This window comes from Eptesicus fuscus, chromosome 11 (genome assembly GCF_027574615.1).
Source record: "Eptesicus fuscus isolate TK198812 chromosome 11, DD_ASM_mEF_20220401, whole genome shotgun sequence".
Lineage (NCBI taxonomy): Eukaryota > Metazoa > Chordata > Mammalia > Chiroptera > Vespertilionidae > Eptesicus > Eptesicus fuscus.
In genome coordinates, this window is record NC_072483.1 from 16,007,883 (window position 1) to 16,021,745 (window position 13,863).

Here is a 13,863-nt window from a genome sequence, read left to right on the forward strand (position 1 = left end):
TGTACAAAGCCAGAACCTTTTCTTATCCGTCTGACCATCATTCTTTAGTTTGCTGAACACTGTTCCTATACGCTCAAATTGTATAAGCTATGATGAGGACATGAAAAAGGTGCAAGCCAGAGTCCATGGTTTAGAAAGTTTTACGGTTGCCAGGGAAACGAGATTCATGTACATTAAAGGATTAGGGAAGAGTGTGTTGGCTTTCTGTTTGTTTATTTCCAACTTCATTCCCCCCAAGGATTTGTGATTACTTACAAAAATATACCATACACAAAAACAAAATAATAAAATAATTGAGGGAGTAAAGCCAAAGGGAAAATACAAGTAGTAAAATAATAAAATCAGGTTTAAAATTAAATAAAGAAATGTACAAGAGATGTTCTACAAATTTGGCTTCAAGTTTTGAGAGCCTTAAGCACAGGCTGTAAATTGCATAGGACACTATGCACAGAGCTGACCTGTGTAAGAATGAGAGGGTAACTGTTGCCAAACCGAGCTTTCCAGTGATATGGCCTGAAAAGGTTTTCAAACATTCAATAATGAACCAGAATTCCTGGGGTTGCAGAGAGGGAGGGAATGATGGGAAACTGCATTTTTTAAAACCTCCCTGAGGGGACTGTGATGATGTCAGTCCTCATCCTGGGAAGCATAGCTGTAGGGATTTAGAAATTTAGAAACTCACATTGCAGGAATTATGGAGAATGTGAAACTTAAGCTGGGCCTCTAAGCTGAGATGGAGTTTTGATAGGTGGAGATGAGGCTTGAGGAATTCCAAATAGAGGTGAGGGCATAAGCCAAAACACAGAGGGAGGAGGCCAAAGTACACCATGGAGGGAACTGCACCATCCCTAGTCACTCTGGGGTGAATGTAAAGGCCCTATCATACTATTTAATGTATTCCTTAATCCATTCTATTTTAATTAAATCACAAAAATTTAAAGAGCTACATATACAATAAATAAAAGGTAAAACTGAAATATACATGAGTGGAAATGTATGTATTAGTTGTCTGTTGTTGCATAATAAATTACTACAAGTTGAGTGCCTTTAAAAAATTCACCTTTATATTCCTGGGGGCAGGAATCTGGTAACAGCTTAGCTGGGACCTCTGCTCAAGTCTCAAGGCTGAAATCAAGGTGTCAGCAAGCCTTAGGTCTGATCTGAGGCTTGGAGCCTTCTTCTGAAATCATGCAGTTGTTGCTGGGATTAATTTCCTTGCATCTGTGGAACTCATAGCAAGTTGCTTTTCCAAGGTCAGCAGGAGAATCTCTGAGGCTTCAATTCTCTGACTTCTAAACTCTCTTTAAGGAACCTGTCTGGTTAAGTCAGGGCCAACCAATTAACTCAAAGTCAACTGATTAGGGACCTTAATTACATTTTCAAAATTCTTCTTGTTATATAATGTAACATAATAACAAGAGTGACATTCATCCTATTTCCCAGCCCCGCTCACACTCAAGAGGAGGGAAATCATACACCAGGTGCATATACAACAGGGGACTGAGATCTTGGAGTCCACCACAGAATTCTGTCTACCACAAATCACAAAGATGAATCAAAATTGTAAATAAGCAGTTCCAGTCAGGATAGTAGAGTAGGTAAACACTGTACATGCCTCCTTTCATTACCACCTCAAAATTAACACCAAATTATAGAACAGTCCACCTGGAGAACCATCTGAAGATAAAATGAACAGAAGTCCTATCACCAAGGATATAATGAAGCCAAGTCTAGGCTGCTAGGAGAACCTGGCCAGTATGGGTCAGTGGTTGAGGGTCAACCCATGAACCAGGAGGTCACCAGTTTGATTCCCGGTCGGAGCACATGAGGAACTTGCACAGGTTGCAGGCTCGATCCCCAGTAGTGGGTATGTGGGAGGCAGCTAATAGATGTATCTCTCTCATTGATGTTTCTAACTCTATCCTTCTCCATTACTCTCTCTGAAATATTTTTTAAAAAGGGAAAACAATGCAAATGATTGTCCCACATACTATTTTAAAAGAGAGAGAGAGAGAGACGGGTAGAAGAGGTGGACATATGAAACTGGCTGGACCCACAAATGCATGGGCTGGTAGATAATCGGGAGGGATATTTCAGCTGCAGAGGTCCCCGCCTCAGGAGCAAGGGGTCCCAACCCTACACCAGGCTCCCCAGCCTGAAGCACCAGTGCTGGGAAGAGGAGCCTCCACAACATCTGGTTGTGAAAACACCAACGATTCCATCTGTCCACCTGCTGGAAACCCAAGCATTCTCTTAAAGGGCCCGCTACAGACTCCCTTGCTCAAGGGCACTCACCTTGGACTCAGCAGAGGAAAGGTGGCTCTGGAGGCTCCAGAGATTTACGGGGAGAAACTGAGTTGTGTGGCTTCATGGCAAGGGCTGGAGAGATAGTTGCCATTGTCCCTGTGTTGAGCCTCTCACAGTCAAATCGGAATCTGCACTGGCCTGGTGAACTTCACTTGCTCCACCCTGATGACTCCCTGAGGCCCAGCCCCACCCAACTCTAGTACAGCCAGAGGCTATTTTGGAGACAGAAAGACAGCCTTGGCCCCTGCTGTAACCTTTCTTAAAAAACTCTCAAAAAAGTCCACAGGCCCCAGGCAGGCACCTGCTGGCCTCCATGTGCCCTATGCCTTTCGCTGAGTGGACCTGGTTCAGCACTGGTGCCAAGTCTGAATGTGCATTAACCACTCGCCCCACCATGCCTCACCCAGTTGCACACTGCCCGCATCTCTTTCATCAGCTGAGCATTATGAGCAGCTGGTAAGCAGAGGCAGGCCTCAAGGTGCCCTATACATTTTGCTGAGTTGCCCCAGGCCCAGTACTGTAGGCAGCCAGCCTCAATTCACAGGGAGGCCTCTCCCAAGCACCCCCAGTCTAGTCACAGGCAGCAGGTAAACTTTGCTGCACCAGAGCCCCTCCCAAGATGCCACAGAACCAATAAGCCTGGTGGCCAGCTTCAGACCACACAGAGCAGCACCTGATTAGCTCTACAAACAGCACACACAAAGGGTTTTCTCAGCTGGCACCAGAGCCCACTGGGCAAATCACGATCTATGAGGTCAGCTCCCACATAGAAACTTGTACACTGTGGTGGGGGCCAATCCTCAACCTGGGTTCAATCCCACCCACTAACATGCCAAGAGCATTAAGACTTAACCACAGCCCGGCCAATGTGGCTCTGCAGATTGAGCACCATCCCATGCACCAAGAGGTCACCGGTTCAATTCCCAGTCAGGGCACATGCCTGGGTTGTAGGCTCAATCCTCAGTAGAAAGCTTGCAGGAAACAGCCAATCAATTTTTCTCTCTCTCTCTCTCTCCCTTCCTCTCTCTCTAAAAACAATCAATAAAACATTTTTTTTTAAAGACAACTACAATGGAGGCACACACAACCCACACAACAGACATTCCTGTAGCACCTTGTTCAGGTGATCAGGGAGATGCACCACTGGGTGGCACAAAACACCTGCTATATACGTCCATCCTGCAAAGACTGGGAGACAAACTAGATATACTAATACATAGAAACAAACAGAGATGCAGCCAAAATGAGGAGACAAAGAGACATATCCCAAATAAAAGAACAGGACAAAACTCGAGGAAGAGAACTAAGCAAAATGAAGGTAAACAATCTACCAAATACAGGGTTCAAAACACTGGTGTGGATATTCAAGAAACTTAGTAAGGTGTCCAACGAAAAAGTAAGCATAAAATAGAACATAGAAACCATTAAAAAGAACAGTCAAAAATGAATAAGATAACTGAAATGAAGACTACACTAGAAGGAATCAATAGCAGATTAGATGAAGCACAGGACTGAATCAGTAATTTGGAAGACAAGTTGCAGGAAAAAATAATTGGAAGAGCAAAAAGAAAAAAGAATTTTTAAAAAGAGGACAGTTTAAGGGACCTCTGAAAACACATCAAGAGTACAGACTTTCACAGAAGGGTCCCAGAATAAGATGAGAGAAAGCAAGGTACTGAGAACCTATTTAAAGAAATAATAACTGACGACTTCCTTAAACTGGCAAAGGAAATAGGCATACAAGTCCAGAAGGCACACAGTCCCAAACAAGATGAACCCAAGAAGACCCACACCAGCACACATCTGATCAAAATGCCAAAGGCTAAAGGCAAAGAGAGAATCTGAAAAGTAGCAAGGGAAAGACAGTTAGTTATCTGTAAGGTGATTTCTCAACAGAGACTCTGCAGGCCAGAAGAAATTGGCATGAAATATTTAGTGATGAAAAGCAAAGACCTACAACCAAGATTACTCCAGCCATCAGGGCTAACATTTAAAATTGTAGGAGAAATAAAGAGCTTCCCAGACCAAAAAACAAACAAACCAAAAAAATGCTAAAGAAGTTCATTACTACCAAACCAGTATTACAAAAAATGTTAAAGGGACTTATTTAAGAAGAAGGGGAGAGGGGGGAGAAGAACATAAATATCCTATATAATAAAAGCATAATATGCAAATTGACCAAATGACAGAATGGCCGGTCAGTGGGGGGCGGGGCTGGCAAGCAGGCAGCACCAGGCCAGGCAAGGTGTGTGCCAGCAGGCAGAAGGAGGGGACAGCGATGGGTGGAGGGAGGCAGCGGCAGGTGACCAGCTACAGCAGAGGGGCAAAGGAGGGGCAGGGCTAGCTGCTTGCCTGTGCTGTCCCCTCATCGACCTGCCCAGTCACCTCCTGCAGAGGGAGGCCACCAGTGGCAGCTGCGGTGGCAGGGGGCGAGGCTGATTGCTCGAGGCCAGCGCCATCCCCTAATCGACCCACCTGGTCACCTCCCATAAAGGGAGGCCAGACAGCGACTTAGGCCCACTCTGGGAGCCGGCCTAAGCCATCAGTCAGACATCCCCTGAGGACTTCCGGACTGCGAGAGGGTGCGGGCTGGACTGAGGGATGCCCTCCCGCCCCACAAGTGCATGAATTTTCATGCACCAGGCCTATAGTGAGTAATAAAATGGAAAAAGCATCATACCTATCAATAATCACTTTAAATGTAAATAGATTAAATGCTTTAATCAAAAGACACAGGGTAGCTGAATGAATAAGAAAACAAGACCTGTACAGATGCTATCTACAAGAGACTAATTCAGATCAAAAGATACATACAGACTGAAAGTAAAGGGATGAAACAAGATATTTTATGCACATAGAAAGGAAAAAAAGCTGGGGTAGCCATACTTATATCAGGCAAACCAGACTTTAAAACAAAGACTATACTAAGAGATAAAGAAGCATATTTCATAGTGATAAAGAGATCAATCCAACAAGAGGATATATCTCTGCAAACATTTATGCATCCAACATAGAAGCACCTAAATATATAAAGCAAATACCGATGGACAGAAAGGAAGAGACTGACAGTAATATAGTAATAGTAGGGACTTTACTACTCCATTGACATCAATGGGTAGATCTTCCAGACAGAAAATCAATAAGGACACAGCAGCCTTAAATGACACACTAGATCAGATTAATTTAATTGATATTTTCAGAACATTTTACCACAAAGCTATGGAGTGTACATTATTTTCAAGTGCACGTGGAACATTTCCCAAGATAGACCACCTGATAGTACATGAAACAAATCTCAATAAATTTAAGGAGATTGAAATCATATCAAGCATTTTCTTCATCCACAATGGTATGAAACTAGAAATCAATTACAAGGAAAAAAAAAGCTGAAAAACACATGGGGTCTACCATGTTACTTGACAATGAATGGGTTAACAAGATTAAGGAAGAAATCAAAAGCTACTTTGAGGTAAATGAAAATGTAAACACAATGATCCAGAATATATGAGACACAGCAGAAGTATTCGTACGGGGGAAATTCATAGCATTACAGGCCTATCTTAAGAAACAAGAAATATCTCAAGGAAACAATCTAACCTTACATGTAAATAAAGTTAAATTTTACTATTTGTGACAATATGGATGGAGCAAAAGAATATTATATGCTAGGTGAAATAAGTCAAACTGAGAAAGACAAATAGCATAGGATTTTACTTAAATGGAATCTAAAGAACAAAATAAATGAACAAACAAAACAGAAACGGAGTCATAGATACAGAGAACAAACTGATGGTTGCCAGATGGGAGTAGGGGTGGTGGGGGCTGGGCGAAAAAGGTGAAGGATTAAGTACAGATTGGTAGTCATAAAACTGTCATGGGGATGTAAAATACAGCATAAGAAATATAGTCAGTAATATTATAATAACTACTAGAGGCCCAGTGCATGATTGAATCATGCACGTTTAGGGTCCTCTACACGCTTTCGCTTTCGATCGCGGGGGAGCCGGGTGCCTGTCCGCTGGTGCACCAGGCCTTTCAGAAGCCTCCGGCTAGGCAGAGCCTTCCGAAAGGCCTGGTGCCGGAGCAGACAGGCACCCAGCTCCCCCGCTTTTGATGGTCCGCAGCAGGACGTGAGCTCGCTGCCCCAGAGGCCCCTTCTGTTCCGCAGCACAGCCATGGCGCAGACGCTGAGCTTGCGCCGCCACTGGCAACGCAAGCTCAGCGTCCTGCCAGCCCAATCGGCTACCCCGGCCACCCCGAGTCCCGCCCCCTGTGCCTCCCTCCGGCCCAATCGTGGGCGTAGCAGAGTGATGGTAATTTACATATTACCATTTTATTAGGTAGGATGTCTGGTGCTGGGTTGGTACTAGACTTAAACGGGGAAAGAATTTGTAAATAATATAAATGTCTAACCACAATGGTGTATATCTGAACCTAATATAAAATAATACTGAATATTAGCTGTAATTGAAAAAATGTTTTAATTGTCAATAAGCATGATTTTTGAACCAACAGAGCACTTGCAATTAAGCATGTAAATTTGGCTCTGAGCTTCCTGGCAGTTGAAGTAAAAAGAAAATATGATCCGAGTTAAGAGAAATGGCTAAAGAAATTTTATTTATTCATGATCTGACTATTCCTGGAACTAACTTATGCAAGCTATTTCTCAGGACTTTACAAAGGAATAAAATGATACAGTAGCAATATAAAATAGAAGAAATAAGACAGAGTTAGGTGAAATCTGATCCCAAATACCTCTCTGTCCAGTAGGGAAAGTGTTTGCCGCCACCCCAACCTCCACGCCATGGGGAATCGGCAAGGTTAAAAACGGTGTTCAATGGGGTACTTGCTCAATATGAGGTACCACAGGCTTGTAACTGGGGCACTCATAACAGGTATTAACCATGAGGAGGCACAATGAGTTATTCCAAGGAAGTGAGAAGACTGAATGCAAACATAAACTTAAGTTAGAAACCAGAGGGATCAAATGTGTGGAAGAGACGGGAGCAGAAGTTCACGCCCTCCATAGCCTCTTACTGTTGAGTGCTATCTGGTCATCTCCCTGGGGAGCAGCTTCCTCCTGAGCATCTTACAGGCCTCACTGGTTCTCTGGCAGAGCTGATAGAATGCCTCTGCTTTGCTTTATGGTTCTCATAATTGGTTCTAAGCATTCAGTAGAGTGAACCATGTCAACCTGTGTTGCACTTGCGCTCTAAAATACGCCTGTGGTTGCATGCAAACTAACCATTCTTTGTTCCATCTGCTAACATATTATCTCTTTTTATGACCACATTAATTCTACCACTTCCTGCTCAGGCTCAGGTAGCTGTCTCCCTTCCTAGACTAGCCTTTGCCCTCACTCTCAGAGTCAGCACTGATTGCATTCACTCCTGTTTACTCATGACTTGTCTCATACCATCTGACCATCTGGTCCATAGCAATGACCTCTTTCAACCACTTTCATTCTCAGTTTCTATAGAGATGCTTAATTTAGGTTTACAAAGCCTATAGATAGGAGAGGCCTTGAAATCCCCCAGCTCACCTTCCTTCTCAATGAAGGCCATCCCGTCACTGTCTGACCACTCCTAGGAACAAGCAACTATTTCATAGGGTCCCAGCTTCTTTCTGTGAATTTCCAAATGATCAAAAGTTCTGCCTAATATTGGGCCACACTGCTTCCCTTTAACTTCCATCCTTAAGTAGCAGTGGAAGTGAAGCAGTGTTCTCTCATGTAAATTAAAACATCCCCCTACCTTCACATACTGTTAATGGGACTATCAATGGGCACAACCACCTGATGCAGCAACCACCTACACACACATACTCACACTCAACAGAAATGTGCACGTGTGTTCACCAAGAGATATGTTCTAGAATATTTGTCGCAGTACCATTTGTAATGGCCCCACACTGGAAATATCCAAACGCCTCTCAACAGGAGAAAGAATCTATCATGATATCGTCTCACAATGGAGTGCTATACAATGATCATGAAACCTCCATAACTAAACACAGCAAAATGGAGGAATCACATAAACAGTCCGAATGACAAAGACTTACATGTATTGTGTGATTCACTTATATCAAGTACAAAATGAGGCAAAATGATTCTGTGCTACTAGAAGTCCGTATGCTGAGTACATTAAGGGTATGAATGAAGAGGACTTGAGCAGGGTTCTGAGGGGCTGGTAATATTTCTTAGTTTGAAAGCCAGTAACATGGACATAATCAGTTTATAAAAATTTATCAAGCTGTGTGCTTAGGTGCACTTACTTTCTGTACATTAAACTTCAAAAAGGTTTTAAAACCTCTTCCTCCTCAAAATGACCTGAATAAATAAAATTTCTTTAGCCATCTAGAATGTTCAAAATCTACCCACATACCTTTTAATTTGGCAAAGCTCTGGTCATTCATTGGGAAATTAATCATATTGATTGGTTAGAGGTATTTTTAAATGTCCATGTGGATCCTTTCCTCCATTTTTTTGTGATCCCCATAAAGAGAAGGAAGAAGCCATAGGCAACAAAATAGCAGACATATGTCGTAGCAATATCTTTACCAATACAGCTCCTAGGGCAATGGAAACTAAGGAAAAAATAAACAAATGAAACTACATTTAAAAAAAAAGCTTCTGCACAGCAAAAGAAACCATCAACAGAACAACAAGAAAGCCCACTGCATGGGAGAAATAAACCTCTGATAAGGGTTTAATCTCCAAAATTTATAGGGAATTCACACAACTTAACAAAAAGAAGATAAACATCCAATAAAAAAAATGGGCAAAGTACCTAAATAGACACTTTTCAAAAGAAGAAATACAGAAGGCTAGACATATGAAAACATGCTCAAAGTCACTAATCATTCGAGAGATGCAAATCAAAACAACAATGAGGTACCATTTCACACCTGTCAGAATGGCTATCATCAACAAATCAACAAACGACAAGTGCTGGAGAGGATATGGAGATAAAGGAACCCTCGTGCACTGCTGGTGGGAATGCAGACTGGTGCAGCCACTGTAGAGAACAGTATGGAATTTCCTCAAAAAATTAAAAATGGAACTTCCATTTGACCCAATAATCCCACTTCTAGGAATATATCCCAAGAAAACAGAAACACCAGTCAGAGAGGACATATGCATCCCTGTGTTCATAGCAGCACAATTTACAATAGCTAAGATTTGGAAACAGCCTAAGTGCCCATCAGCAGATGAGTGGATTAGAAAACTATGGTACATCTACACAATGGAATACTACACTGCAGCTGGAGAGCATTATGCTAAGCAAAATAAGCCAGTAAGAGAAAGATAAATATCACATGATCTCACTCATTTGTGGAATATAATCAACAACATAAGCTGATGAACAAAAATATAACCAGAGTCATAGACACATCAAACAGACTGTCCAACCTATGAGGGAAGGCAGGGGGTGAGGGAGTAAGATATCAACCAAAGGACTTGTATGCATGCATATGAGCAAAACCAATGGACACAGACAGGGGTGCTGAATGGATGGAATGAGGGCATGTGCTGGGGGGTCGGGGCAGCCAGGGAGTGGTCAATGGGGGAAAAAAGAGACTTCTGTAATACTTTAAACAATAAAGAATTTAAATTTTAAAAAAAAAGACAGAAGGATTTTTTCTTCTGATTCTCTAGAGCAGTGGTTCTCAACCTTTCTAATGCCGCGACCCTTTAATCCAGTTCCTCATGTTGTGGTGACCCCCAACCATAAAATTATTTTCGTTGCTTCTTCATAACTGTAATTTTGCTACTGTTAATGAATCGTAATGTAAATATCTGTGTTTTCCGATGGTCTTAGGCGACCCAGCTATCGGTTCTCAACCTGTGGGTCACAACCAACAGGTTGAGAACCACTGCTGTAGAGCCTAAGACCACCGGAAAACACAGATATTTACATTATGATTCATAAACAGTAGCAAAATTACAGTTATGAGGTAGCAACGAAAATAATTTTATGGTTGGGGGTCACCACAACATGAGGAACTGGATTAAAGGGTCATGGCATTAGAAAGGTTGAGAACCACTGCTCTAGAAGCATATATATTCCGTGTTCACTGCACACTCCCTCCTCTTCATTTAGGTCAACCTCAAGTTGATCTAAAGACTGACCTTTGCCCTGACTTATGAACCCTTTTCAGATACTTCCAGATGGAGAAGTGGAGACCATTATTAAGCAGACCTCTCCCAAAGATCTGACTCAGAATTCCTTACTTCTGTTCCTCTTGTCTTCATCATCCACAAATTGACCAAATGTCTGAAATCCTTTCTTATAATTTTCTCTTCTCAAGGAAGAAACATACTAACGTGGACAATGAGACAATGAGAAAAAGCATTCTCGTTCATGTAGGGTTAGTGGTATCATCTTTCTGATGGGCTACACAGAAGGTGAGCTACATGGGTAATAAAACACAAACCACATCTCTAATGAAAAGAAGGAATTCTTCGTTTGAAATAATGGAATGAAAATAATGCTTTTGATGGTGATAAGGCTTCTGGATAATAACTTATCTTTCCAGAGCAAATATTGCCAAAGAAATCCACAGCCATTCACGTCATGAATGTTATTTTTTCTCACTGCTTACACACTCATTTGTACACTTGGTATCTGGCATGCTTGGTTACTGCACAAAATTTGCTAAATTTTCCTTTCCCACTTTGCAGTTTTTTGCTCCAGATAATATTCATGGACATTAATCATTTCAATGAACAAACAGGAAAGACAGAAGCCAGCTTCTTGGCCACATTCATATTCCTGTCACCCTGCCACCTTTAGAACCAACTAGAGGCCTGGTGCATGAAATTTGTGCACTGGAGGGGGTATCCCTCAACCTGGCCTGCACCTTCTCCAATATGGGACCCCTCGGGGGTCCGACTGCTGGTTCGGGCCTAAACCGGCAGTTGGACATCCCTCTCACAATCTGGGACTGCTGGCTCCTAACCACTCGCCTGCCTGCCTGCCTGATTGCCCCTAACCGCTTCTGCCTGCCAGCCTGATTACCCCTAACTGCTCCCCTGCTGGCCTGATTGCCCCCAGCTGCCCTCCCATGCTGGCCTGATCACCCACAACTGCCCTCCCCTGCCACGACCCACCTCCTCTGCCGGGACCTGCCTCCTCCACGCAAGGCGGCAGAGACGCCAGGACAGACCTCCTCTACACCATGCAGATCTGCGGGAATCCCAGGCCTCACCGTGCAGAGCAGCCACCGGGCCATGCCTCCGCTTTGTGTGTGGCCATCTTGTGGTGGCCATCTTGTAATGGCGTTGCACGAGGGTGTCACACAAGGGTGTGATGCCACCTAGGCTTTTATTATATAGGATGGTTTGGTTTATACAAGCATAACCCACCCCACCCCAGGTATATAGATATATAGATACATATTTACATACACTGATACAGAGAGACATTTATAGAAAGATAAAGAGAGAGATGAAGGAAAGAGAGAATGAAATTATATATCTGCAAAGATTTTTACCAAGTCTATTGAGGAACTCACTCTAGAAGATTGAACACACATGTCAGTTCTTTATAAAGATCATACAAAACAGAGAAAGAAAATCTAAGAAAGCTCCTCATGCAGAAACTATTTAATCAAAGAGTAAAGGCAATTATAACATCTGTTAATCTTCTGTGGAGGTTCTAATTAAATGCTCTGGAGAAACACCCTTTCAAGGGTGATCCTTTAACATCTGTTGTGAGGACACACAGCACTGTGCAGTGACGAATCACTTCAACACTTTGGAAAAATGAGACTTCTGGAGATCACAGACACGGCAAAGTCCCCATGCACGCAGCCCAGACCTGCACCACTGTCCCAGGGAGGGGGGTTGCGCCTCAGAGCTTTTTGTTATCAGACTGTAGGCAGGATTGCAGGGCCAGAAATGGCCTTGGGACTATCTGATTTCCTCCTTCACTTGCAGATGGGGCCATTTGACCCATGTCCTGCAGCCGTTTGTGGCAGGAGTTTACAAGCTGGGTCTTTCAATTCTCTGTCCAGATTACACTCCACTCTGCCATGCTGCTTGCTCCTTTGGCTTCTCTCTTTGTCTTGTAATTTGGATGTGTTATGTGTTTTAACCCAATCAGCATTTAAGTTCATGAGAGGTCGAGAAACTGAAATAATTCCTTTCTTCTTTAGCCCCCTGTCTACTGAGAAACACTGACCATCATCACACTCCTCTACTCTCCTTTCTGGGGATGAAGGGGAAGGAGGTGAGGTAAGTAAAGGTAAAGAAGGAGAACAGCATAAGAGATGAGAAAATAGAGGGAGATAAGGAGAGAGAGAAGATTGAGAAATATAAGGAAAGAGAAATAAGGTGGGGTAAGAGAGAAAGAGAGAGATGGAGAAGAGTAAGGGAGCAGGAGGAGCTAGGAATGGTGGTCCGAGGATGCAGAAAACGTGCATCAGGTTAAGACCCCACCTAAAGGACCTGGACACTTCTTATACCCACCCTCCTCCATAACCTGGTTCCACCGCACTTCAAATCAGCAGTCCTATACATACTGAGGACCACAGGATCTGGCAGTTTTGCCAAATAAAATTCAGGCATGATAAAGCCAGGGGCATCACATAAACAGATGCAATGTGTTCAGCAATGAAAATATGTACATATGGTGAGAACATAATAAATGCGTTCACAGCAGGAGGGGTTTGGGGATGGGCAGTCCCTTTGGTAGTTCTTCTGGGCTGCAAATACGTGTATGCGCCAAAATACTGAGTAAATGGGGCTCTTGACATGTGGCATGGGGATTAAACAAATCCCTATGACCGGGACACACAGAGCTGTCATCAGCCCTCTCATTTCCCTTCAGCAATCACCTACTTACAAGGTCCCATTATGCCTTCAAGGATAAGGAGCCAATCATGATTGTAATGGTCACCCTGCAATGGGAGTCTATTGCTGTGCAGGCACCCCAGGTACTTTATCTCATTTAACCCTCACAACGTTACATAATCTTAATATCTGGCTCAAAGTCTTACTGTGCAATCTGGAACAAATTAACCTCTTGGTACCTTGGTTTTCTCTTCTATAAAATGGGATTAATAGTAATGTCTAGCTCGCCGAGCTACGTTGAGGATTATATGAAACAATACATGTAGAAAGCACAGCAGAGCCAGACACATTGTAAGCACTTCATAAATGGTACCTGAAATTGTTGATATTACTGCGTTTTATGGACAAGGAAACCACGTTCAATGAAGCTAAATAATCCACCCAAAATCAGTGGCGAGCAGAACAAATGCCACGTGGGCACAAGTTGTGGCTATGTGTTTTCTGTTACTCTACCTGTATTAACTGACTGCAAAGTCCTGGCCTTTCCAGATGCAGCCTCGCAGGAACAGGGTATCCAGAAAACCTTTAACCCAACCTGGGAAACGTGAAAGAGCACATTCCTCAGCTCAGAATATTTCCCTCCCACTCCCTTGTCCTCATCAACAAGAAAAGAAAAATCTTTATTCTCTTCTTCATTTGTTCTCATGCCTATAGAGCCCTCATTTGACAAATGCTATGAATACTGATGTATTTATGACTGG

At 43.0% G+C, this 13,863-nt stretch overlaps 1 protein-coding gene across 1 annotated transcript in view; it reads right to left on the reverse strand.

Annotated features, from left to right (window-relative positions):
- NCKAP5 (NCK associated protein 5) overlaps window positions 1-13,863 on the reverse strand; it is a 908,330-nt gene that overhangs the window by 823,744 nt on the left and 70,723 nt on the right. The gene's annotated exons all lie outside the window — the stretch shown is intronic.